Source organism: Mytilus galloprovincialis, chromosome 11 (assembly GCF_965363235.1).
Source record: "Mytilus galloprovincialis chromosome 11, xbMytGall1.hap1.1, whole genome shotgun sequence".
Classification (NCBI taxonomy): Eukaryota; Metazoa; Mollusca; class Bivalvia; order Mytilida; family Mytilidae; genus Mytilus; species Mytilus galloprovincialis.
This window is the reverse complement of record NC_134848.1, coordinates 27,284,239-27,310,464: the sequence shown is the minus strand read 5'-3', so window position 1 is coordinate 27,310,464 and position 26,226 is coordinate 27,284,239. Positions and strand designations below refer to the sequence as shown.

The window sequence follows — 26,226 nt, the reverse complement described above, 5'->3', positions numbered from 1 at the left end:
GGCAGATACATTGTAGATCTTGACCTGATACACAATATAACCCCAGGTCAGATGGCGACCATGTTTGTTGATAGATCATAACTTCGGATACAATTTACAAACTAGATACCCTAAGGAACATTCAGTTAAAGTTTGGAAGTATTTGGCCCAGTAGTTTCAGAGGAGAAGAATTTTGTAAAAGATTTTTAAGATTTACGAATAATGGTTAAAAATTGACTATAAAGGGCAATAACTCCTAAAGAGGTCAACTGACCATTTCCGTCATTTGACTTATTTGTAAATCTTACTTTGCTGAACATTATTGCTGTTTACAGTTTATCTCTATCTATAATAATATTCAAGATAATAACCAAAAACAGCAAAATTTCCTTAAAATTATCAATTCAGGGGCAGCAACCCAACAGGTTGTCTGATTCATCTGAAAATTTCAGGGCAGATAGATCTTGACCTGATAAACAATATAGCCCCAGGTCAGATTTGCTCTAAATGCTTTGGTTTTTGAGTTATAAGCCAAAAACTGCATTTGACCCCTATGTTCTATTTTTAGTAATGGCGACCATGTTTGTTGATAGATCATAACTTCGGATACAATTTACAAACTAGATACCCTAAGGAACATTCAGTTAAAGTTTGAAAGTATTTGGCCCAGTAGTTTCAGAGGAGAAGATTTTTGTAAAAGATTACTAAGATTTACGAAAAATGGTTAAAAATTGACTATAAAGGGCAATAACTCCTAAAGGGGTCAACTGACCATTTCCGTCATGTTGACTTATTTGTAAATCTTACTTTGCTGAACATTATTCCTGTTTACAGTTTATCTCTATCTATAATAATATTCAAGATAATAACCAAAAACAGCAAAATTTCCTTAAAATTACCAATTCAGGGGCAGCAACCCAACAACGGGTTGTCTAATTCATCTGAAAATTTCAGGGCAGATAGATCTTGACCTGATAAACAATATTATCCCATGTCAGATTTGCTCTAAATGCTTTGGTTTTTGAGTTATAAGCCAAAAACTGCATTTGACCCCTATGTTCTATTTTTAGCAATGGCGACCATGTTTGTTGATAGATCAAAACTTCGGATACAATTTATAAATTAGATACCCTAAGGAACATTCAGTTAAAGTTTGAAAGTATTTGGCCCAGTAGTTTCAGAGGAGAAGATTCTTGAAATAGTTTACGACGACAGACGACGGACGACAGACGACGGACGACGACGGACGCCAAGTGATGGCATAAGCTCACTTGTCCCTTCGGGACAGGTGAGCTAAAAAGGCAGGATGAGTAACTTGGCAAAAAAAATGGCAGGATGACAATTATTGTAAAAAAGTCAGGATAAGCTAAGAAATAAAAAAGGCAGGACCAAATAGACTGAAAAATAAAAATACAGGACAGAGATTACAGCCTCCCCATAAAAATCAAATGGTAGCTCCATTTAGCTACCATTTGATTTTTATGGGGGGGGGGGGGGGGGGCTAGGATGTAAATTTTGTCCTGCCTTTTTTTAGCTGTAATCTTTGTCCTGCCTTTTTATTTTTCACTGTGTTCGGTCCTGCCAGAGACATATAATACATTGTATTATATGTCTCTGGTCCTGCTTTTTTTTTTTTTAGTTTATCCTGACTTTTTTACCAAAATTGTCTTATTTTTTTTGCAAGTGTGTCATCCTGCCTCTTTTTTTCTCAAAACTCCTGCCCTGCCTATTTTTTCAAATTTTATCCTAAAAGGCCATAATCGGCGAACATTTCAACAAACTTCCCCATATTAATTCAAATAATTTACATTCTTATAAACATGACGGCTAAATATATATATCAGGCCGAACGTTCCCGGAATCTTCCGTTGGCGTTGAGACCACCCCCCCCCCTTTTTTTCCAAACGGGTATTTTAATGCGTGTTTCCTTAATGGCAGTTTTGAAAGAGAAATAATAGTAAGTGACTTTTTACCGAGAAAATTTAAGTTGTATGCATTTTACGTATCAGATCTTATCAACACATCTTCATCTTCATCCTCATCCTCAAGTTTCGTTTGCTCTGTCTTTACGGTCTCCTTTCGTACAGAAGAGTTAGGGCATATTACTACACGAATATTTATTATTAAAGACTTTTAAGTCGCAACATCCCTAGAAAGATCAATAAAATACAAATGTGTATTGATATCATGGTTTGTTCTACAGAGAACGATGAAATGTCTTGTCATTCTAAATCAAATTAAAACTCGACAGCGGACTATTTTTATGTGCATTTAGAACTTTGTTGACAGATTGCGATTCGTGCTCGCGTCGTCTGTCAAAGATGATTTGCAAATTTTTCATACTATTAGAAGCAAGGAGATTGAAAATTATTCACAGAAAAAACAGTTTGTTTTGAGGCAAACAAAATCAACATTCAATTAAATAAAAAAGAGAGTTATGGAATTTACGTGGTAAGATTTTAATAGAACAAGCGAAAAAAGGATCTGAAAATGCATTTATGAGTCCTATGAGGGGGAGGACAGGGGGTACTCTTTTTCCTTCTCTCACCCTTTTTCTCCTTTCTCCTACCCCTCTTCTCCTTATTTTATTTTTTTTAATTTACCGGAAAAAGAGAGATATTTTATTTCTTCATATTTTATTTTTTTCTCCAACTTCTCCTTTTTCCCAACCTTCCTCTCCTTTCTCCTACCCCCTTTCTCCCACCCCTTCCTCCTTTCTCCCTGTCTCCCTTATCCCTGTCCTCCCCCTCATTTATATCTGATACTGATCATAACTCATGAATAAAAATGGTATCTGGTCTCAGTTGGGCTGCTGTGTCAGGATTTGACTGTCAAAGTGATACAAAACTCTAGAATTCTTCTGTATAAACAAATACACCGTGACAGCAGCTATAGCTAATCAAGAAATTAATAAAAGGGGGAACGTCTAGCGCCTGTGGTCCTAGTGTAACAGTAGTCCAAATAATTATGACGTCTGGCAAGGCTATTTTTATTTTTTTTCTGGGACGCCCCAGAAAAAAAATAAAAATAGCCTTGCCAGACGTCATAATTAGTTGGAATAGTGTAACAGTAAATTTGGTCCGGTTGTAAAATTTGTTCTCCAGACTTTTTTCCTAGTTAATTAAGTGCATGTCCATGATTTTACTAGGAATTAAAGTCCCAGGACAAATTAATGTTTCTAGGAAAATCAGTCCATAGCTAGTAATTTATGTTTGTGACTTGTTTTCCTAGGAAAATATGTCACAAGACTTGTTTTTCTAATAGTTTTTTTGTATCATAAAATATATTTAAAATAGAAGATTTTTTTTTTATAGATAAGATTGGAAAATAGAAGAAATTTTTTTCCAATAAAAATGCAGAATATTTCCTTAATAACCTAATTATTAAAAACATAAATATTCAGTTTGCTTTGCTTATAACATTTTTTATAATAAAAGACATGGACATTTTTAGTCCAAATAATTATGACGTCTTGATAGGCTATTATATTTTTTTTCTTTGACGTCTTGTAAGTTGAAAGGCTTTTATATTTTTTTTCTTTGACGCCTTACTTAGTTCGTCGAAGTAAGGCTTCAAAGAAAAAAAATATAATAGCCTTTCAAGCTGTTATAATTATTTGGACTAGGACATTTTTACCTAGGAATTCAATACTAATGACATGGACATCGTCATGATTTTCTAGGAAAATATGACATGGACATGATTTTCTAGGAAAATTAGTCTGGAGACAAATTTTATTTACAGCTAATTTCCTAATGCATGTAATGCAAAACTTTGGTTGGCTTGCCTTCTTTGTTTGTATAATTGTTTATACAAGCTTTGTTAATATGATTGACATGATGGTCATCTTTATATAATATATATAGGCATAGTTTAACCTGTATATTTAATATTTGAATTTAATTGGATATTATCCTAATGAGTGTACAATTTAAATACAAAGCAAGCAAGCTAACTTAAGTCTTGCTCTACATGCTTTAGGAAATTAGCTGTAACAGATTGATACACAACTCTTTCGTTTTGTCTATAACAATGTTAAAACATATTACATTCATATTCACTTTTAAAAATTAAAGGCATAGACATTTAAACCTAGGATTTCTAATGACATGGACATGACTTTGTGGGAAAATTAATAGTCTGGGGACATAAATTTTATCTAAAATTTAACTATGTGACTCTTAAACATTACTAAAACATAAGATTTAAATTTGCAAATGCAAGTAATTGAATCTTTTATAGGATTTTATAGGACATGATTACCTAGGAAAATTTGTCTGGGGACATATATAACTAATATCGGACTAAATGTATACTAGTAAATTCTGTAACCATGGACTTTTTATACTATATAGTAATATTTGTCCGCCCTGACATATTTTACCAGGACAAATTTATCACTCATACTTGTACTTGTTCGCCCTGGATCAATTTGCTCTGATTTTTTTTTGTACTCCAGTTGCATAATGGTAATTATTTGAACATTACATGTTAAAGTTTGTTGAAAAATTTGCTGAATTTTTGTATTGCCACAACCAATTTATGATTTCCCCTATTTGCTTTAGTCACTGTCATGATAGTAGAACACTGGAGTACAATGTATTAATTTATCTTCATTGCTATTTTTTAACAAAATAATTTGTTTTTTAATACAAGTCTCAGAATATATGTGAGCCAAAATTTGTTCCTGTGAAAAAAGTTCCAGTGGAACTAATGTCACAGGAAATATGTTCTGGGAGAACTTTTTTCACAGACAATTTCTATATAATTTGTTCCATCTCTATGCAATAAGTTCCACACTTTACCTGGTGAAATACATTTGTAAGTTCTGGGTTGGTGAAATTTGTTCCTTAGGCCAAATAAAAAAGCATGTGTGTTTCCTGTTTCCCTACCTACCCTATATTTTAAGCTTAGAAATAGCCTACCCTAAAGTTTTTTTTTTGTCATTTTTCAATAAGCACTGTTAAGGGAGTTTGCTTCTCAGTTTCAAAGTAATTAACTTTTCAAAGCACTAGTTTATATTGATCAGGATTTAAAAAAGGAATCCAAAGAGCAAAAAAAATATATAGGTCACCGTGCTTGTTTTGGAGATATGAGCCATTGAAATTTTGGCGGGAAAATATTCTCTCTTGACTTTTCATAGCTTTATTATTGACAAGTTAAAGTTCTCAAAAACTGTTAAAAAGTAATTAAAATTTTATAAGACTTTTACAGATGGCTTATCATTATACATGTTAAAGAATTTCAAAAAGAAAAATGGGGGTCACCGGGCAAATTTTTTCAAGGCATTCGAATGGATAAAACCAGAGGATTCCAAAAATCTGACAAAAAATCCAAAACATGACAAGCCAGCTTCCTTAAAGTCAGGATTTCTCTCCCATAGACTCAATGTAAAAAAAAAATGGTAAAATAAAAAAAAATCCCTACCTACCTACCCTATTTTTTTCAAAGATGAAACAGGAAACACACATATTATTTTATTTGGCCTTATCTAGTGAAATAAGTTCCATGTTCGTGAGATTTGTTCCTCAGGCCACGGTTTTTTAATTTGTTGGTTTACGGATTTTCCCCATGAAAAGGTCGGGTCGGTCGGTCGGGAAAAAAAAGAAGAAAAAAAATCATCTTTGAAGACAAAAAAATATGCAAAATCAATATATATTTCACCTTTCTAGCAATATGTTTGTTATGCTATTTTATCATCATTTCTAAAATTTTAGTTCGATAAAATATTATTGCTCAGCTCAGGGATTTGTATAGTAAGAAGTTTTCTTACTATACAAATCCTTGCTCAGCTGTTATAAACTACGCATGACATTGTCTAGTAATTTACAGTTAAAAAAAAGGGGGATGCACGGACAAAGACGAAATTAAATCATCATTTCAGAAACAAGAAAAATAGATTCGCGTAGCTCTTAATCAATTCCAGAAAACTTGGTAAATAATGATCTTCAAGCACGAAAACTGATAAAGAAAAAATGCATAAACGTCGTACGAAAATAAGTTTCAACACACGTGTCAAAAACCTAATAGAATCGTCCACTGGAAAAACGATATCGGGTTAATCTGTTGTCTTGCATTCCCGTTTTTTTATCCAAATGAATGACATTTTTTTTATTACCTATATTTAAAAAACAAGAAAATTCCTAATGATTTGTTAATATTCAGTTCTTTAATTTGATGCCTTCACCCTGTCCACATTTGGACAAGTCTATTTCTATGAGATGATGCATCTTACGGACTGATGACAAATAAGGTAAACGAACTTATTGTGTAATTGGTTTTAAACACAAGTTTCGTTCCGCAAAATTATTTGCGCAAACGACATTTCAAGGTCAGTTATAATTGATTTGTCTATATTTAGAAACGTAAACTGGAAGGGTTTTTTTTCACACCAGAAAGTGTTGTCAATTTTGTTAGTGATTAATGCATTTCATTTCAGGAAAAAAAATATTTTAATTATTTTTCAGGGATAATGCATTTGTTAAGGTCGGCGGGAATAAAAAAGCGTGAAAATTGAATTTTATTTTTATTCTGGAAATCAGCAAAATCGGGTCGGCGGATCCGTAAACCAATAAATTAAAAAATCCTGGCCTCACCTGGTGAAATAAGTTCCTTGTCTATGAAATATGTTCCCCTGGTTAAACAAGTTTTCTTTAAAAATATACTGAGCACTTGTCATAAGTGAGTTTAAAGAAATTATAAACCAGATGCTCCGCAGGGCGTAGCTTTATACGACCGCAGAGGTTGAACCCTGAACGGTTAGGGCAAGTATGGACACAACATTCAAGCTGGATTCAGCTCTAAATTTGGATTGTGATTAAATAGTTGACACAGCATAGGTTTCTGACACAGAATGAATGTGTTCTAATGAACTTAAAATTTTTGTTTCTCTTAGAGCAATTCACTATGCTGTTGAATATTAATCCTCTCAAAAAATGTTTGAAGAAATTTTCTTTTTTATTTATGAAATTTCAAATGAGAAAAATTGAACCCAATTTTTTTAATCACATCCCCCTTTCCCTTATTCCAAAACTAATCTCAATTAAAATTTCTAATGGAGTTTGCAACAATAACTACTCATTTAAATACATCATAAAATATTAAGATGTAAAAAAACTGCTTGTTATCACTGAATGGTAAAGATTATTTTAATTTATCAGTTGGTAGTAAAAAGTGAATATACATTGTATATTGTATATAACAAAGATTTAAGTTGATTCTGGACAAAGAAAGATAACTCCAATTAAAAAAAAATCTTGCTATTGCACAATATTTTGCAATTAGATATTTCTTGCTTACTATTCTGGACAAAGAAAGATAACTCTAATTAATTTTTTTTTTGATATTTCACAATATTGTGCAATTAGATATTTCTTGCCATTGCGCAATACTGTGCAATTGAAAAGACTTGCTATTGCACAATACTTAATATAATAATTTTAGATCCTGATTTGGACCAACTTGAAAACTGGCCCATAATAAAAAATCTAAGTACATTTTTGAATTCAGCATATCAAAGAACTTCAAGATTTCAATTTTTGTTAAAATCAGACTAAGTTTAATTTTGGACCCTTTGGACTTTAGTGTAGACCAATTTGAAAACAGGACCAAAAATGAAGAATCTACATACACAGTTAGATTTGGTATATCAAAGAACCCCATTTATTCATTTTTTGATGAAATCAAACAAAGTTTAATTTTGGACCCCGATTTGGACCAACTTGAAAACTATGCCAATAATCAAGAATCTAAGTACATTTTTAGATTCAGCATATCAAAGAACATAACTGATTCATTTTTTGTCAAAATCAAACTAAGTTTAATTTTGGACCCTTTGGACCTTAATGTAGACCAATTTGAAAACGGGACCAAAAGTTAAGAATCTACATACACAGTCATGACAGTTAGATTCAGCATATCAAAGAACCCCAATTATTCAATTTTGATGAAATCAAACAAAAGTTTAATTTTGGACCCTTTGGGCCCCTTACTATGTTGGGACCAAAACTCCCAAAATCAAACCCAACCTTTCTTTTATGGTCATAAACCTTGTGTTTAAATTTCATAGATTTCTATTTACTTATACTAACGTTATGGTGCGAAAACTAAGAAAAATGCTTATTTGGGTCCCTTTTTGGCCCCTAATTCCTAAACTGTTGGGACCTAAACTCCCAAAATCAATACCAACCTTCCTTTTGTAGTCATCAACATTGTGTTTAAATTTCATTGATTTCTATTTACTTAAACTAATGTTATTGTGCGAAAACCAAGAATAATGCTTATTTGGGCCCTTTTTTGGCCCCTAATTCCTAAACTGTTGAGACCAAAACTCCCAAAATCAATCCCAACCGTTCTTTTGTGGTCATAAACCTTGTGTCAAAATTTCATAGATTTCTATTAACTTAAACTAAAGTTATAGTGCGAAAACCAAGAAAATGCTTATTTGGGCCCTTTTTGGCCCCTAATTCCTAAAATGTTGGGACCAAAACTCCCAAAATCAATACCAACCTTCCTTTTGTGGTCATAAACCTTGTGTTAAAATTTCATAGATTTCCATTCACTTTTACTAAAGTTAGAGTGCGAAAACTAAAAGTATTCGGACGCCGGACGACGACGACGACGACGAAGACGACGACGCCAACGTGATAGCAATATACGACGAAAATTTTTTCAAAATTTGCGGTCGTATAAAAACATGTACTTAATTGATAAGGTAATATAGAAAAAGTTTAAACATCCAATTTGGATCATGTGGAGTAAAGCAAAAGTTAATAACATACTCAATTAATAATACTAAAAATGACACTTATGAACCAGGAAAGAGTAGAATAAGAAATAATAATAAAAGTCATTCCGGAAAAAAAATATTATAATAGTTAAAGATGAACATTTGTACGTTTTCAAAAAGGACAAAGTGACTGATCAATTATATTTAAAGACATAGAGAAACAAAAAACACTCTCTTAAAAATGTGCAATGACCATAGCTAAGTACATGTATGATTAGAACACCCATGACAGATCAACAGGAAACAAGGAGGTGGAATACCACATAAAAGATAAAAATAGATACAAATTATGAAACATTATCATCGCTTTTATTTCTTATTTTCATCCTAAAGTCATGCCTTCAGTTGCAAACACTACCCCATGCAAGCACAGTACGTATTTCCTGTGAAATAGGTTCCAGCAGAACATTTTCATTGACTTCTATACAATACCTTCTTTCAAAACTAATATCACACAAACCTATTTCACTTTTTTTTTTATTTTAATATTGGAACAAAACTTATACATTGTCATGGTGCTGTAATTTTTGTTCCGGAACTTATTTCACACTTGGTTAAAAAATTAGTTCCGGAACAAATTTTATAGTGCTGGAACATATTTTCTGTGACATAAGTTCCAGTGGAACATATTTCCTATGAAATTTGTTCCCGTGGAACAAATGTCACGCCGGAACAAATTTTTTGTTACATATATACAAAATGTAATTTTAAACGAACTTGTAAATCCTTGTATTAAATTCCTGTTTTCGTGATTTACAGTTCGTACATCCATGACATCATTGTTTTTATTAATTCCAAGCTGACTACTAGCTTATAAATCAAAACAAAAAGTTAGTTTTTTTTATTATTGATCCATCAAAAGACAATTATCACAAAAATCAGTGAGAATAATTTACATGTTATTGAACAATTAACTTTCCTAAAAACTTTTAAATATTTATGTTTTTTTAATAAATTTTAAGCTATACAATTCTTACTTGCATCTCTGAAATGTGCTTCTATGTGGTTTTGTTAGCAATTTCTGTACAGGTCTGCTAAAGGCTCAAATTGACATTTCACCCAATTTCACCATTTTCCCTCCAAAATTTGGGTTTTAAGGCAAAATTTTTATTTTTCCTTATTGGTGACCCTTGTATTTGCCAGGGACGCATATATGTATATATAAGTCCTTGTATTTGCTTAATATTTGAAGCTATATTTCAGCTTTGTACATTACAGATTTGGACCAGGTCACACCTGAGGTGTCACAGACAGTTTTTATTAGCTCACCTGACCTGAAAGGTCAAGTGAGCTTTTCTCATCACTTGGCGTCCGTCGTCCGTCGTCCTGCGTCCGTCTTCCGTAAACTTTAACAAAAATCTTCTCCTCTGAAACTACTGGGTCAAATTAACCAAACTTGGCCACAATCATCCTTGAGGTATCTAGTTTAAAAAATGTGTCCAGTGACCTGGCCATTCAACCAAGATGGCCGCCATGGCTAAAAATAGAACACAGGGGTAAAATGTATATTTTGGCTTATATCTTTGAAACCAAAACATTTAGAGCAAATCTGACATGGGGTAAAATTGTTGATCAGGTCAAGATCTATCTGCCTTCCAATTTTCAGATGAATCGGACAACCCGTTGTTAGGTTGCTGCCCCTGAATTGGTTATTTTAAGGAAATTATGAAGTTTTTGGTTATTATCTTGAATACTGTTATAGATAGAGATAAACTGTAAACAGCAATAATGTTCAGCAAAGTTAAACCTACAAATAAGTCAACAAGACCAAAATTGTCAGTCAACCCCTTAAGGAGTTATTGCCCTTTATAGTAATTTTTTAACAAATTTTCGTCAGTTTTTGTAACTTGTACAAAAATCTTCTTTTCTAAAACTATGGGCCATATTAAACTAAACATGGCCACAATCATTACTATGGTATCTATTTAAAAAAAGTGTCTAATGACCTCACCTACCAACCAAGATGACCGACATCAGTAAATACAGTAACAGGTGAGCGACACAGGCTCTTGAGAGCCTCTAGTTTGATATCCCATAAAAATATGTCAGCACCTCTATTTTCCCTATCATTTCATTGAAAATGGTCCCTTTAACATGATTGTACCTATTTAAAGTAAAATTTTGAGCTTAAATGGTCTGGAACCCCTATTTTTTTTGACAAATTTGAGGTACTCTTTGTAAAGATTAAAATAATACGGCATTCTGATAGAGACTTTGAATAAGTCTGAGCCATCTTAACTGTGTAAAATCAAAAGTAGCAGCACGAAATAAAGTTAAAATGAATATGAGTCCCCTGTATTATATTTTAAACACCGCTTTTTTGATGATCAAGTAATTCCTAAATGAATACTGGAAAATAGCTGTAGAATGCTCTCCGAACATAAAATTTGCATCAAATAATAAAAAGCTTCATTTTAATCAACATAGAAATATGTTTCGAATTTGATGATTTATTGGGTATATATGATATTGGCTTCACTCAGTTATAAACTAGAAAAAAAGTAATGTTTAGCTCACCTAGCCCAAAGGGCCTACTGAGCTTTTCCCATCACTTTGCATCCGGCGTTGTTACCTTTACAAAAATCTTCTAGAACTCTGAAACTACTGGGCCAAATTAAACCAAACTTGGCCACAATCATCATTGTGGTATCTTGTTAAAAAAATATGTCAGATGACCCGGCCAACCAGCCAAGATGGCCGCCATGGCTAAAAATAGAACATAGGGGTAAAATACAGTTTTTGGCTTATAACTCAAAAACCAAAGCATTTAGAGCATATATCTGACAAGGGTATAATTGATATAATTGTTTAACAGGTGAAGATCTATCTGACCTGAAATTTTCAGATGAATCAGACAACCCATTGTTGGGTTGCTGCCCTTGATTTAGTAATTTTAAGGAAATTTTGCTGTTTTGGTTTTTATCTTTAATATTATTATAGATAGAGATAAACTGTAAACAGCAATAATGTTCAGCAAAGAAAGATTTACAAATAAGTCAACATGACGGAAATGGTCAACAAGGTCAATTAATCCCCTATGGAGTTATTGTCCTTTATAGTCAATTTTTAACAATTTTCATAAAATTTGTAAATTTTTACTAACATTTTCCACTAAAACTACTGGGTCAAGTTCATTATATATAGAGATAATTTTAAGCAGCAAGAATGTTCAGTAAAGTAAGATGTACAAACACATCACCATCACCAAAACACAATTTTGTCATGAATCCATCTGTACTTTGTTTAATATTCACATACATGTAGACCAAGGTGAGCGACACAAGTTCTTTAGAGCCTCTAGTTTAAAGTCTAGAATACCTTTTTATACAACCATAAAATTTTTGCAATCATATAATTATATTGGTATCACATCGTCTTTGTGGTCAGCTGAGCATCGTTCGAAGACGGATGGTTTCCAGATAATAACTTTAGTATAAGTTAATCATGTTAATAGAAATAAATAGATTTTTAACACAATGTTTAAAACAACAAAAAGAAAGCTTGGGATTGATATTGGGGGTTATGGTCCCTAAGGTTTAGGATAAGGGGACCAAAACAAGCATTTATCTAGTTTCAGGACAATAAGTTGTGTATAAGTATTTCAATTCCTCTGAAATTGTACCACAATGTTAAATATTATAAGAAGAAGGTTGAAATTTATTTTTAGGGTTATGGGGCAAACAGTCAAGAATGATGGGCCAAACACAAGCATTTTTGTAGTTTTAAGTTAATGACTTGTGTAAAAGTGTATGATCTTTCTAAAATTATACCCCAATGCTCTATACTACTATGGGATGGTTAGGATTGGCTGAGGGTATAGATAAAACCATTTATGAATAAGGGGCAAAAAAGATGAAAAACAATTATTTTTCTGGTTAAAGGATAGTCAAGACAATTTGAAAGCTGTGTAAGGGAGGTAATCCAAAAGTTATAATATATTTGAATTATTTCACACAACTTTTAAGGTGGTACCTAACACTACAGGGAGATAACTCTGTAAAGTCAGCTAAACGTTTTAATTACGTTGTGTTGTTAAAGGGATATTAAGCTTTTCAATGACTAAAATGAGTGTTTGTCAAACTGCTATATAACCAGTGTAATTTTTCTGATAAAACGGTTGGTTCAAAAAATTTAAATTTTTATATTTTTGTCAAAGAGTCAAAGTAAATACTTTATCAAAACTTTAAGAAAATTAAACGAGCCAAATTAATTTTAGTTCAAGTGTTGGGTACCACCTTAAAGATGTGATTTTGAAATTTACCAACATATATAACTTCAGTATTAATAAAATCCATTGGAAATTTGCCAATAACTTAAGTTTAATTAAAAAAAATGCCAATAGTTTTAGCATAAGTAAATATAAATCTTTGAAGTTTGAAACCACAAAAAGGAAGGTTTGGATTGATTTGGGGGTTAATTTATGGTCCCTTTGGTGTAGGAAAAAGGGGTATAAAAGGGGCCCAAATAATCAATTTTCTATTGTCCAGACAATAATTTGTAGAACAGTTTATAGAATTGCCTGAAGTTTCCACACCACAAAACTCCAAAGGATAGTAAGGGTTGGAATATTGGAGTTATGACTCAATCTGTTTATGAATTAGGAGCAACAAAATGGGAAAAACAAGGGTTTCCTGGTTAATGGACAATTACTTTAGATTTGTTTCTTTTTGTTGGTGCCTTTTTTTGCTAGTTCTTTTATGAATTTTTATGCTCTACCTACAATAGTAGAGAAGCATTATGTTTTCTAGTCTGTGCGTCCTTTCGTCTGTTTGTTTGTCTGTCCATCCATTCTTCCCACTTCAGGTTACTGTTTTTGGTCAAGATAGTTTTTGATGAAGCTGAAGTCCAATCAACTTGAAACTTAGTACAAATGTTCCTTATGATATGATCTTTCTTATTTTAAAACAAAATTAAAGACTTTTGACCCCATTTTTTTGGTTCACTGAACATAGAAATTAAAAGTGTTTCCTCAGTTTCAGGTTAAAGTTTTTTTAGTCAAGGTAGTTTTTGATGAAGTTAAAGTCAAATCAATTTGAAACTTAGTACACATTTATCATTAAAAAAGCTGATTGTGTCGTTTCATATTAATTAAAATTTATTTACCTAATTTATAATTTCAGCTTTTCCATGCATTGTAAGATTTCCAGAATGTAGAACATGTAGTTCCTGATAAAAAAACCCACCAAAAGATTGCTACGATAAAACTGTTGAGTAACTATTTGTAATACAGAATGCATCAAGATGATGGTATGCTACATATATAATATTGATACTATGACAGATGAGAAAAGAAACTGAAGACATAACCAAATGCTGAAGTCAGCAAAGGTATGATTATAACTGTTACTGATGTTTGAAGAAGTGTGTCATTATAGCATCTACAAATATTTCAATCAAACATGGTTCAGTACTTCAGACTAGTTTTAATTTAAAAGAATTAAATGGCTACTAACATCCATTGCTAATTACAGCTTATTTAAACCTCCTGTTAAAAAAAAGAGGGGTGAAAAATACCATTGCAACATTCAAACTCATAAATCGAAAATAAACTGACAACGCCATGGATAAAAATGAAAAAGACAAACAGACAATTAATAGTACACTAGAAACAACATTAAAAACTAAAAACTGAGCCACACAAACCCCACCAAAAACTGGGGGTAATCTCAGGGTCTCCAGAAGGGTAAGCAAATCCTGCTCCACATGTGGCACCCTTCGTGTTGCACATGTTATTACAAACTTGGTATATAGTCTATTTCGGTAGATCACATTCATGAAGAGGAAAGGGGATTGTAGGTACGAAGTAAGAAACATCCGATATCATCTGTGAAATGGTTTATCCATAATGGTCAACCAACTGTGATGATTGGGTAACCTGTATTATATTCAGGGGTGAATTCAGACATTTCTAAAGGGGGGGGGGGGTTCAAACTATATGTCTCCATTCAAGTGCATTGATCGTTTCAAAAAAAGGGGGGTTCCAACCACCGGAACCCTCCCCTTGGATCCACCACTGATATTTGAGAAATTGCCACAATACATTTTGTTGATATCAAATTAAAGTTGAGAAGCTACGGTAATCTATATATGTTTATCTACTTTTCATTGTCTACTCTCACCTTGATTAGTAAATAAATAAAAATCATGTTGGAAGAAAAATTTAGTCATGTGTATATGTTTTAGGAACTAATTGTGGTATATTCTTCAGATTGAAACATGCAACAGAAAGTTCAATCATGACCATAAAGCAGGCAAGACATTTCAGTATGTACAATCTTGTAAAAATATGTCAAACTATGTCAAAGCATATTTTTTGTTTTGTTTTTTCAGATTAAGATATAAGGAGTAGATATTTTCCTGAAGATCTCATTTATGTCTCGAATGTGAAGGGAACAAAAGCTATCATGATGATTCTTTAAAGAAAAGATACAGAAACACAAGCTCCTGTAGACACTTATGAAAAAGAAGATGTTTTTGCAATGAATATGTGTGAATGTGATAAATTATGGCAAATCAACATGGTCAATTAACAACAATATGTTCTACAAATTTCCTAGATTTATAAGTTTCATAACATTTAGTTGAGGCAAACTAAAGTTAGATAACGGAAAACGAAAAAAATTGCAAATAAATATTGTTATTAAATACTCAGTTTTAGTTATTTTTATTTTGATATTAAAAAATATACTGTATTAGATAAAAACTAGTTATACATTTAAAAAATTAGTAACCCTCATGTCTCCCTGCATTAGAAGTTGCATAATTTAGCATTTACAGATGAAATATAATTGTGAGTAAAGTTCAACATGTGAAATAGTCTGACTGGATATGACAGAACATCAAAAGAAATGACGAAAAATTACACATCTTATCAAAATAGTACTACTAGAAACTAAAAGCTACTTGCAATTTTCACTGGTTTTGAGATCAGTAACAGTCTGACAAGGAAAGAATTTAATGAACATGATTATGATGCCTCTTGATAAATATAAAAACATATTGACTGTAAAATAATTACCAGTTACCAATTATATCTGTTGTTTACAAAATTTGTTATTTGGAAATATCTGTTGAATGTTTTGAAATTAAAATGTGTTAACTGAAATGATTAAAGAATTGAAGTCTTTAAATGATACAAAAGCAAGGATACATTGAATGATTGCAATTGAGACAACTACTAGCCCTGCATAGTAGGGCACTGATGTAAACAAGTACAGGTCACCTGAAGTCTTCAACAATGAGCAAAAGCCTGAATTTAAAGATCGTTATACTTGGGCTTATTAAGTCCCAAGATAATGGTATCTACATCCTTTGCTTTCAAATTTTTGTTAGTATGTTTCTGATGAAGGTTAATTAAAATAAGCCCAGCACACTTAATTTGTGAACTGTTTTTATTTAATTTCAAAAGAGAAAGCTAATAGACAAATTTAAACAAATAACAAAAAAAGGAAATCCATTTAATATGGCAGACAGCAACCAAACACAACCAGTGGACATAATGAACATGTTTTTGAATGCTCAAACTGCAATAATAACATTAGACACAAAAACATCTTATGTAATGCTGGTTTACACAAAAGTGTTTAAATCATCTGCTCTTCTCTGGTGTTTAAAAATTGTACAGATTTGGTGTCACAATATCTCAGTAGCATGGATTAGAATCCCGGCATGGGAAGAACAAAAAATTTGTGAAAGCAAATTTACAGATCTTACATTGTTGGGTTGATGATTTGACGACTAAATGCATGTACATGTACAATACATACAAAAAGTTAGCTGCTATTGAGACAAAGGCAAAAATCATAGTGCAACAAAACATGTTTATTACAGATATAATAACAACAAACTAAAATAACACTTACCACTACTAAATGATTAGGAACTTTCAGGAACTAATTGCAGCTACTGTCCAGGTTATGTTAAACAAATCACCTCCAACTGACCGTCTCCAACTGATCTGTTCAGTGAAGAGTTTTTACCATTGAAATGAAATGTGAACACATTTCAATCTTTTGGCAGACGTGAATATTCTCATGTGGCATTTATACCTATATCCAAGGGTACCTATATCTGGTGGTGATAATTAACCATTTTTTTCTTCTTTTTGTTTAATTTTGAAAAAAAAAATGGAATTTGAACTTTTTCAGCATTTTGGAAACAAATAATTTTGTAAATTTTTCATGTTTTTTTCATTTATTTTTATAAGAATTAAATTTTAAAAGAAATTTTTTTTTAAATATTTTTTTTTTTTTTTAATTTTGAAAAATTTGATTTTTTTGAAATATTTTGCATTTATAAATTTTTTAAACTTTAAAAAAGTTAATTTTAGTTGCAAGCATGGACTAAGTTAGCCTTGGTTGCCTTCGTCCATGCATGCATGGACTAAGTCTGTTGTGTTAGTCCATGCAAGCATGGACTAAGTTAGGGTTAGTTGCCTTAGTGCATGCATGCATGGACTAAGTCTGTTGTGTTAGTCCATGCATGCATGGACTAAGTTAACGTTAATTACCTTCGTCCATGCATGCATGGAGTAAGCTTAGTTTCTAAGTTTTCATGTTTACAAATCATGAAAAGGTTTAGCCATACTATCAAGTTTTGCAATTTATTTCCTAAGGTAAGTTATAATGCACAATATGTATGTAAAACATAATTAATAGGTTGAATATGAAAAAAAACAACTAAACAGAAAAAAAAGGTAATTACATCAAATTAAAAAATAATTGAACTAACACCATGAAATTAAGAGGTAAGAAGAAATGGAGGTTTTCTAGAATTGATGTTGATTTCCAGTTTTATTTAATACCTTGTTAATAGAAGAAAATTATTCAATGCAAAAACAAAACTTACTTGTAAATATGAAATTCTCTTTACAGTATGAGTTTTTCTCATTGTTGGAGATTGTACAGTAGTACAGTCCTGTAACTGCTTATACCCATTTCTTATCCCCTTTAGTTTGATAAACTCACAGAATATCATATATTTACATTGTGCCACATCTCCTTATTTTTATATGCATAACAATAACATGAACAATTGTAATTCAAATCTATATATCAAAGCAAAATGAATTTCACTACTTTCATTCATGCATCCTTTGGAAAAATATAAGTTCTAAAATGACACAATATATGTTTATTTATATAAAAATAATATTTAGTTTTCGACTCTTAACAGGTATAAACAAGAATGTGTCCCCAGTACACGAATGCCCAACTCGCACTATCATTTTCCATGTTCAGTGGACCGTGACATTGGGGTAAAAACTCTAATTTGGCATTAAAATTAAAAAGATCATATCATAGGGAACATGTGTACCAAGTTTGAAGTCGATTGGACTTCATCAAAAACTACCTTGACCAAAAACTTTAACCTGAAGAAGGACAGACGGACGGACGAACGAACAAACAGACGAACGGACGCACAGACCAGAAAACATAATGCCCCCCTACTATCGTAGGTGGGGCATAAAAATGCACAGCTGTGTCATGATTTGTGAAATCTGTGCTGAAAACATAGGCATTTATGGTGTTTGAGTAATTCCATCTGTGAAGCTCAACATTAGCTCGTCAGTTGGTGGTGGACAGTTATAAATCTTTCCTGCAGGATGAATGTACATCTGTTCAGGAAAACCAATTTCACAAATCAAAACTTTCCTCTAGATTTCTCCTACAATATTCATCCAGTTTAGTTCTTTTGGTTTAACGGGACACCGTCCTGATTTTTAATTTTGTAAACCATGGTGCATGAAAATAGGATGGGAATGCATGGCAGTAGACAAGTCTCTATAAAGTGGGTATGTGCCCTGAAAAAAGTTTTATAACATTAGCTTTTTTGAAACTTGTGAAAGACTTGTGCAACACAATACCTAAATAACTATAACATAGGTGGAGAGCATCATTCATGTCAATGTTTTGTTCCTGTTTACATTGTCATTGATATTTTTCAAGAAAGCCCGAGGCATAGCTCATGAATTCTTGTCATTACAACCGAAATTTACATAATTACTGCTAAAATAATTATCAGTATAATATATCTCTTGTAGAAAAACCATACAATTGTAGTATTAACCAAAAAATGTCAAACAGATGATATTGAATCGTAATCCCAAAAGTTATGACGTCTTGAATTCACCCCCCTTTTTATTCTAAAACGATAATTGCGGTTGCAAACAGACTTTGGTTTACTTGCATGGCGATTATATAAATAACAGTATATATTTCTTAAAGAAAATAAAGTTTTACCATGAATAGTTTCCTGAACGTAGTCATTTTCAGTAAAATGTGCCTTGCAAACAACAGCTGATTGATATGGGTTCTACGATTGCATCGCACATGACAATCTACGTTTGAGCCAAGGCGTTGGTCCAACTTTTCCTTCTTATTAAGTCATTTAGAAATGCAAGTCCTCCTCTTAAATGACACTCAGGTACACACCAACAAGGACTAGGCATCGTTAATTGTGTGATTGTTTTGCAGTGCAAAAACGGAAGTTAAGGACGGAACTGACTGGTCTCACTAATAAGAGACAAGACGAATTTTAGAGACAAACAGCGACAAGAAGTTTAATTTAGTGACGAAGCGACAATAACTAACAAAGGACAAGCGAATTGTAATTCTCTCACGAGGCTATTCTCATTTGATGTGATAGGGTGAAGCTACACCTATCAAATATGTCCCTATGAAAAAGAAGAATTTCACTGTTAGAAAGGAAATGATATTGCATGGTTTTGATTCAATAAATTCTTTAAAAGGAAATTGAATTTTTTTTGTTTTGATGGCCAATTTTTAGCGTGTGCATAAAATATATTTTTTTTTATATCTAATAAAAACTAATCCCTTTCTTCTTAATAAAAACATATTTTTATCTATCAATGTACAGTAATATAAAAAATGTTTTATAACCGCCCCTATAATAAAAAATAATGCATGTTTTTTTAGTATCTATGGGGAATAAGTTGTTGCAATGACATTTTTTTTTATTTATGTATAGTCGCTATATAGTCTTCTTGACGCTTCTTCTCGCTAAATTAATTATATTGTCGCTTCTTATCGCTATTTTAATTTTGTCGCTTCTTATCACTTTTTGACGCTTCTTGTCTTTAATTAATGGAACCCTATTCAGGAACGATAATTTCATATTTTACATAACTGAGACCGAAATAACTATAACGTCATACGGCTTCCTAGACGGCTTCACGTACAGAAATACTTTAAATTGTATATTATGCAATATAATTCACGGTCAGTCGACTTTTAATTATAATATCATGTTATATCAACGAGTGAAATGATTTTAAAATATCTTTAGATCGCAAATAGTACTCGAAATTGAACGGACCTCTTTCCACACGGAATTCGAATAATGATAGTTTGTAATCAGATTGACTGCTTATAATGCAAAAGACACATTAATAAACAGATTTTTAAAACGAACAATACACACTGATCGTTTCTTTATTTCCCAATGTAAATGAAAGGAACAAAAACCAATACATACCACAAAAAGTAGAGGAGAAATTTAAACATTTCCGGATCTATTTCTTGCAAAATGACCCCCAGCAAAGATTTGCGTAAGGAAAGATGAACCTCATGACTTGAAAGTCAGGCCTTAAAGCACTGCCTTTAAAAATCTTCTCCTTTGAAACTGCTGTATCAATTTCAGCCAAACTTAGGCTAAATGAGTTTCATAGTATCTAGTATAAATTTTATATTTTATTTCCTTGTATGTCAAGAAACATAGCTTCTATGGCTAAAATAGAACATCAGAGAAATTTTTTTTTTTTGCTTTTGAAGAAAATAGGACGATCCAAAAAACATTTAAATAAATTGAAAAGCCAAAATAATCATTGATGAGAGATTTAACCAAAAAAATTAAGGTGAGCGATTCAGGCTCTTGAGAGCCTCTTGTTAAAGTTATGTGATTGTCACCTTGTAATGGGTTATCACCATTCCACTATAAGTCGTTTTGAGAATAAAAATCAGGCAATAAACGCTGTTAAAGACCTTCCGAGATAATGAAGACCCCCTATACCACGAATCGGTAAATTTTGTCCTCTTATATAATCTTGTTTAGCCTTCCTAGCGACGTCCCTAGCTACAGTGTTTACTTTCGACACTTTACGGTACAACACATTTCCAGGACATACATAGTGCATGTTTTCTTCTTTCGAAATAGGAATTTGAACGGCTGAAACCATCTCTGAACTGTATTTATGTATTAACTTCAGATGTCTGTTCATCTTCCATTTCTCATCATATTTCTGCTTACACTTATGTGGAAAAGAGAAAACATTTATTTGTGTCACATGCTTTAGCTTCCAGTGAGCTGTGTATTTGGCATGTGTTCTGAGGATATGGCCTGTGCAACCCACTACCTGACAACACATGCCCTCTGACGGCCAAATATCCATCAAATCGTCTTTAAAATAAGACTCCTTATCTTTATACATTCTGTAAAATAAAATTAACTTTCATTCAAATGTTCAATATAAATATATAAACATACATATATACATTGTAGTTTACAAATTTTTAAATCTGGGTAAACCACTTCCAGGATTAATGTATTTTGTGTTCAATTTTGTTTGTCTGATAGCCTCAAAATATTCTCAAGTGTACTATTCTTCAAAATTACTATTTTTATTAAAAGCTTTATTTCGGAGTTTGGGGGGAAAGGGGCGACAGTTATTTAAGAACAGCCCGCCACCCGAAACGCTCACTATATGAATTCAAAAGAATTATTAAATAAGCTTACCTTCATAACAGCTTTTTTGGAAGTTGCAGTTATCTGTCTTTTGGCGGGTTAGTTGGAGTATTGGCAACCTGTATGTTGACTTCAATGGGAACAACAGGGGCAGTCAAAGTAGGCACTGTAGTTTCCACCTCCGTTGGGGATGTTGGTGGGGTCATGTCTATCTCTGTTCTTCCAGCAGTTCTTTTGCTATATCAGAACAACGGATGCCATGTTTAACGTCAAAACATGCACCAACTTCAATATAAATAAAGAAAACAATCTGTAAGCATATTTTAAATATGAAGTGTTTTATTTCATAATGTTCAGTGGCAAATCTTTGACGCTTAGTTGAATTTAACTGACTTAATTTTGAATGTTTTATACTAAACTATTTTGAAAACATGAATTGAAAAGTAAATGGTTTCAATTAATATTCTTTTAAAGTCAAATAAAGGAGGGTCTTGATGGGATTTGATGGGTAGGGAATAATGGGCAAATGATGTATTACATAGAAATGTTGATTGAGTGATTGTTGGTTGCTTAACGTCCAGTGGCAAATATTTCATGCATATTCAGAACGAGAACAATTCACAATAAATACAATAGGTAGGTCTTGTCATAAAAGAGGCCAATGGTCGGGGAATTTTGGATTGCAACTGAAAAATGAGAGTGTATTGGATAAACAGAAATTTTGCCTTGCAACAGGCTTCCTACGGACCCCCCCCCCCCCCCCCCCCCAGAGAGTTGTTGCAAGGGTTCTACTCTTTACACGAGACAACGGATTTAACGTCCCCCTTCTGACCGGACGTGACTGCGAACGTAATACATCCCGCACAGCCAAACGGACGCCCCACTTCGGCAAGCGTTTTACTGCCGGTCAGGAGTAGACCAAGTGACCATATTTCTATAACCCAGTCACCCTTGGGGTAGATATCTGAAGATGAACATAAGGTTCAAATTGACAAGTAGTCAAACATGTCCCATCATAAATTTTGTACTAAACGACATCATTATCTACTTATTTATATAGACTACAATCAAAGATAAATCTACTAAGGGACGAAATCAAAAGTTCAATTTAAATGTAGGATGAAAAACTTAAGTCACATAATTTTTCAATGACTCCCCTACCCCCTCTTAACTTAATTTAGGAAAAATCGAATGACCAATATGGATACATGTATATATTAAATCGATGTTCCAGCAAGTTTTAATCCCATCATCACCCCCAAACTATTTGAATTAAGAGTTTATCCTACATTTAGGTTATTAATTCAGAAAAAAAACATAAGTTAACTTTTGTAAGAGTGAAAGTAAGGTAATTAATTGGATCATATTTTACCAATTGTCAATTTGAATTATAATGTACTTATAAATAATAGTATTTGGTTATTACAATTAGATCCACGCTTCAATAAGCAATTTATCAAATTTCAAGTCAATAGTTCAACATCTGGAAATTTACCACCCCCTTAGAGGAGATTATAACATTTAGCTGTATTTCAACATAAACTGTCATTTTATTTTTAACTCTTAATGTGATGTTTCTTCAGCTCTTATGTAATTGTCAAATTAAATTCTGGAACGTCTTTCAAATTGTACACTCCCCTAAGTTCGTCGAAGAATGCCTGATAAATGTTTGACGTAGAATGGTGATTTCTTCACACGATCTCACACAAGTGACTTTCAAATGTTGAAAATATTCTGCAATTTGTAATATTTTCAGTAGTGAAAAAAAAAAAAAAAATCCTCAAAATGGTCTTCCGTTTACTTTTAAATTTATTTCTAAAAAGTCATTTTACAATGATATATGTTTCAGTTGAAAGCTTTAACATTATTTCAGACGTTTGTTACAAAACCTTTTACATGCAGTTATATTTCAGAATATTTTGAAAGAAATTGCCTCCGATATTTAAGTATCAAGTACGATTGTCAAACTTTATCAATAATTATGAGTCAATGTGCATTTGAACCAATTACGTTTAAAGTGCATAATGTAATTATAACAATACCCATAACTAATCTTTACAGGGTTTCCAAGCCCCCTCTATTGTATTTGTATCTACGTCGACTGTTCCACCAGTGCTGATATTTTCATAGGACTACAAAATGCAATCATTTATTAACGTTGCAGCTATACGAAGAAATCAGTGATTTAAACAGTGACAAACATGACAAAGTGATATTGTTAATTATTATGTTTTACACTTCATACAATATTGGTGTGCCTAGATTATTGGCTATATATTTATTCAGATACTATGGCCATTTTAGAAATGACGTTGGTTTCTCCGTATGAGGGCAAGGGCATATAATTATATTTTCATGATCTCATTTCATTTGCTTAAATCAAATTAGAATCTAAAAACAATAAAAAAAAAAAAAAAAAAAAAAAAAAAAAAAAAAAAAACCTTGATGTATACTCATAGGGACAGACACACAGCATGAAGACATTCAAATTTGTTTTGCAGTGCACGAAAAAGTACTGGCTAGATAACTTATTTGATTCTTGATTCGAAATGATAGACAATAAAAGCGTGTATAATTATGCTTTTCTAGCTTGCTGTTCGGTTTGAACCAAGGCTCCGTTTTGACGGCCGTAATTTGACCGGCAGCCCTTTGACCTATAATGATATATAACTCTAAATACATTGTTACTTGTACGGAAAATTGTCTCACTGGCACTCATACAACATCTTTATATCTATAGCGTATAACACTTTTTTCCTTGAAAACTTTAAATGGAATAATTTATAGGCCATATGCATTTAAAGTAATACCTGTCTAAATGTTGTCTTGTGGGACACAGTGAAATGGCTAAACCCTTGATCATTTAGAGTTAAATTTGCTACCCAACCGTCCGAAAATATTGTTGTACCAGGCTTAACATGCATCATGATCAAAGGAATAAGCGTTTGCTTATTGCTTATTCCTTGTCTACCGGAAACAATATCAAGCGGTTGGTGAATCTATCTACTATCCTAAATATCCAAACTTTACATCCGGTGTCCTTTCCCTTATGATATTTACATTTTCGACCAAAAAGTGACTCGTCTAATTCAATCTCTCCATCAAATGTCATCGAGAACATGTTATTGAATACATATTGAGTAAAATGTTATCTCAACTGTTTTGCCCAAATCACTGCAGTTGTATCAGAAGAACTACCGGCGTTTACAGAATACAAATGTAACGAATTTCTTTCAAGATACCCCCTAATAAATTGTAAGACATCCCTACAGTCTGCATGGGATTTTGCTGAATTATGAATAGGTAAAAACTGAGTATTCATGGTTTTTATTCTGTAGGCATCGGAAGCTCTGACTTCCTTGTTTGTCCTTTCGGTCATCTATCCTGCATGGCTTACTACATTTTATGCAGTCATATTCTGCTAGAACGAGATTTTCTTGCCTTAGCCAATTGTCATAGTAGTCCATTGATAATATTAATTATATTTTTATATAAAAGCAAAATTCATGTAGTTGTGAAATAATTATCTTATCACTGTTATTTTGATGCACTATTTAGACACGAACTTAATAAGTGTATGACTCTTTGAAAAAGGTCAACAATGTTGCGATTAAAGGGGTAATCGTCCTAACTGTTCTTGAAAAGGGAGCAAAGAACAAGTAATTTTGATGTTTAGGACAATGTGTATATAAAGGTATGGCTCTCTGTGAAATCAATATTCAAAAGAAATATTGGGATTGATTTAAGGGTTTTTTGTCCAAACCATTTAAGAATAATAGACTAAAATGTGTATTGTTATGCGTTTACCTTTCTACATTGGTCAGTTTATAGCGTCCTCTACTGTTTCAGTGCAATTTATCTCCCTTGGAAATGTATGTACAATGCTGATTCAATGCTGTGTCCATCACTCGATCCTGTGTCATCTTCTGGAAAAGTAAAGAAAGCAAATTTATTATCAAAGGTACATGTATATCGTAATATTGAAATATATTTTTTTTTTGATAAAAAAAAACACCATAAGGACAAAAGTCGCAAGTTATAATAAAACTGACAGCCCAATGAGGAAAATTGAAAAACAATGCGCCAAAAAACTACTCAAACACAACATAGAAACACGCTCAGGAAATCTGGACATTATTATTTTTTGGAATTGATATTGCAAATCATTATACTTAATAAAGGTAGATATTTGGTATACCCCAATTTTGATTCTGTATTCAATATTAGACATGAGTTTCCTATACTTTTGCAAACTAACGTTTTACCTAAATCTAAATCAAAATCTGTTACCTGAAGCGGGACGCACAGACCAGATAACAAAATGCCAATGTATATGCAATAATATTGGAAAACAATTAGTGCAAAATATTTTCTGCATAAATTTAGAGTGTCAGCATTTCATCTCTATTCATAATATTGAACCGTCACTAGAGATAGAAGTTCAGTATGGTGTGTATAAGGCCGCATCATCCGAGTACCAGCACTGACATGTCTGAATTATTTGTACTTTTTAATAAAAAAAAAAGTATAAAAGGTTCTCTTCTTGGAATCGTATACTGTTAATCTATTATGTCGGTTGATTGATTTTCTGGTTAAAAATTCTCCAGTTAACTTACATAGCAGTCAACAAGTCTGGTCTAAGTTAACTTTTGTCAAGGTAAGGACCGCACCCATCTGTACATATAATCAGTCATTTGATCAACATAGTTTTCTGATATGTATTGACAATTGTGTAAGAGGTTATCTTGAACCAACAA

The 26,226-nt window shown here is 32.3% G+C and overlaps 2 long non-coding RNA genes across 3 annotated transcripts in view; one reads left to right on the top strand and one right to left on the bottom strand.

Annotated features, from left to right (window-relative positions):
* Positions 1 to 16,765, bottom strand: part of LOC143051921 (uncharacterized) — a 36,371-nt gene extending 19,606 nt beyond the window's left edge. The window contains exon 1 of one of the 2 annotated variants that reach the window (XR_012970950.1): positions 16,630 to 16,765. This is a non-coding gene — a long non-coding RNA (uncharacterized LOC143051921). Of the gene's footprint in view, positions 1 to 1,952; positions 2,021 to 16,629 lie in introns of those variants that run through there. The other variant, XR_012970949.1, reaches the window with a different exon arrangement.
* Positions 13,972 to 15,418, top strand: LOC143051920 (uncharacterized). Its single transcript, XR_012970948.1, has 2 exons — positions 13,972 to 14,095; positions 15,098 to 15,418. It is a non-coding gene; the product is annotated as an uncharacterized LOC143051920 (long non-coding RNA).
* Positions 16,766 to 26,226: the final 9,461 nt, after the last annotated feature.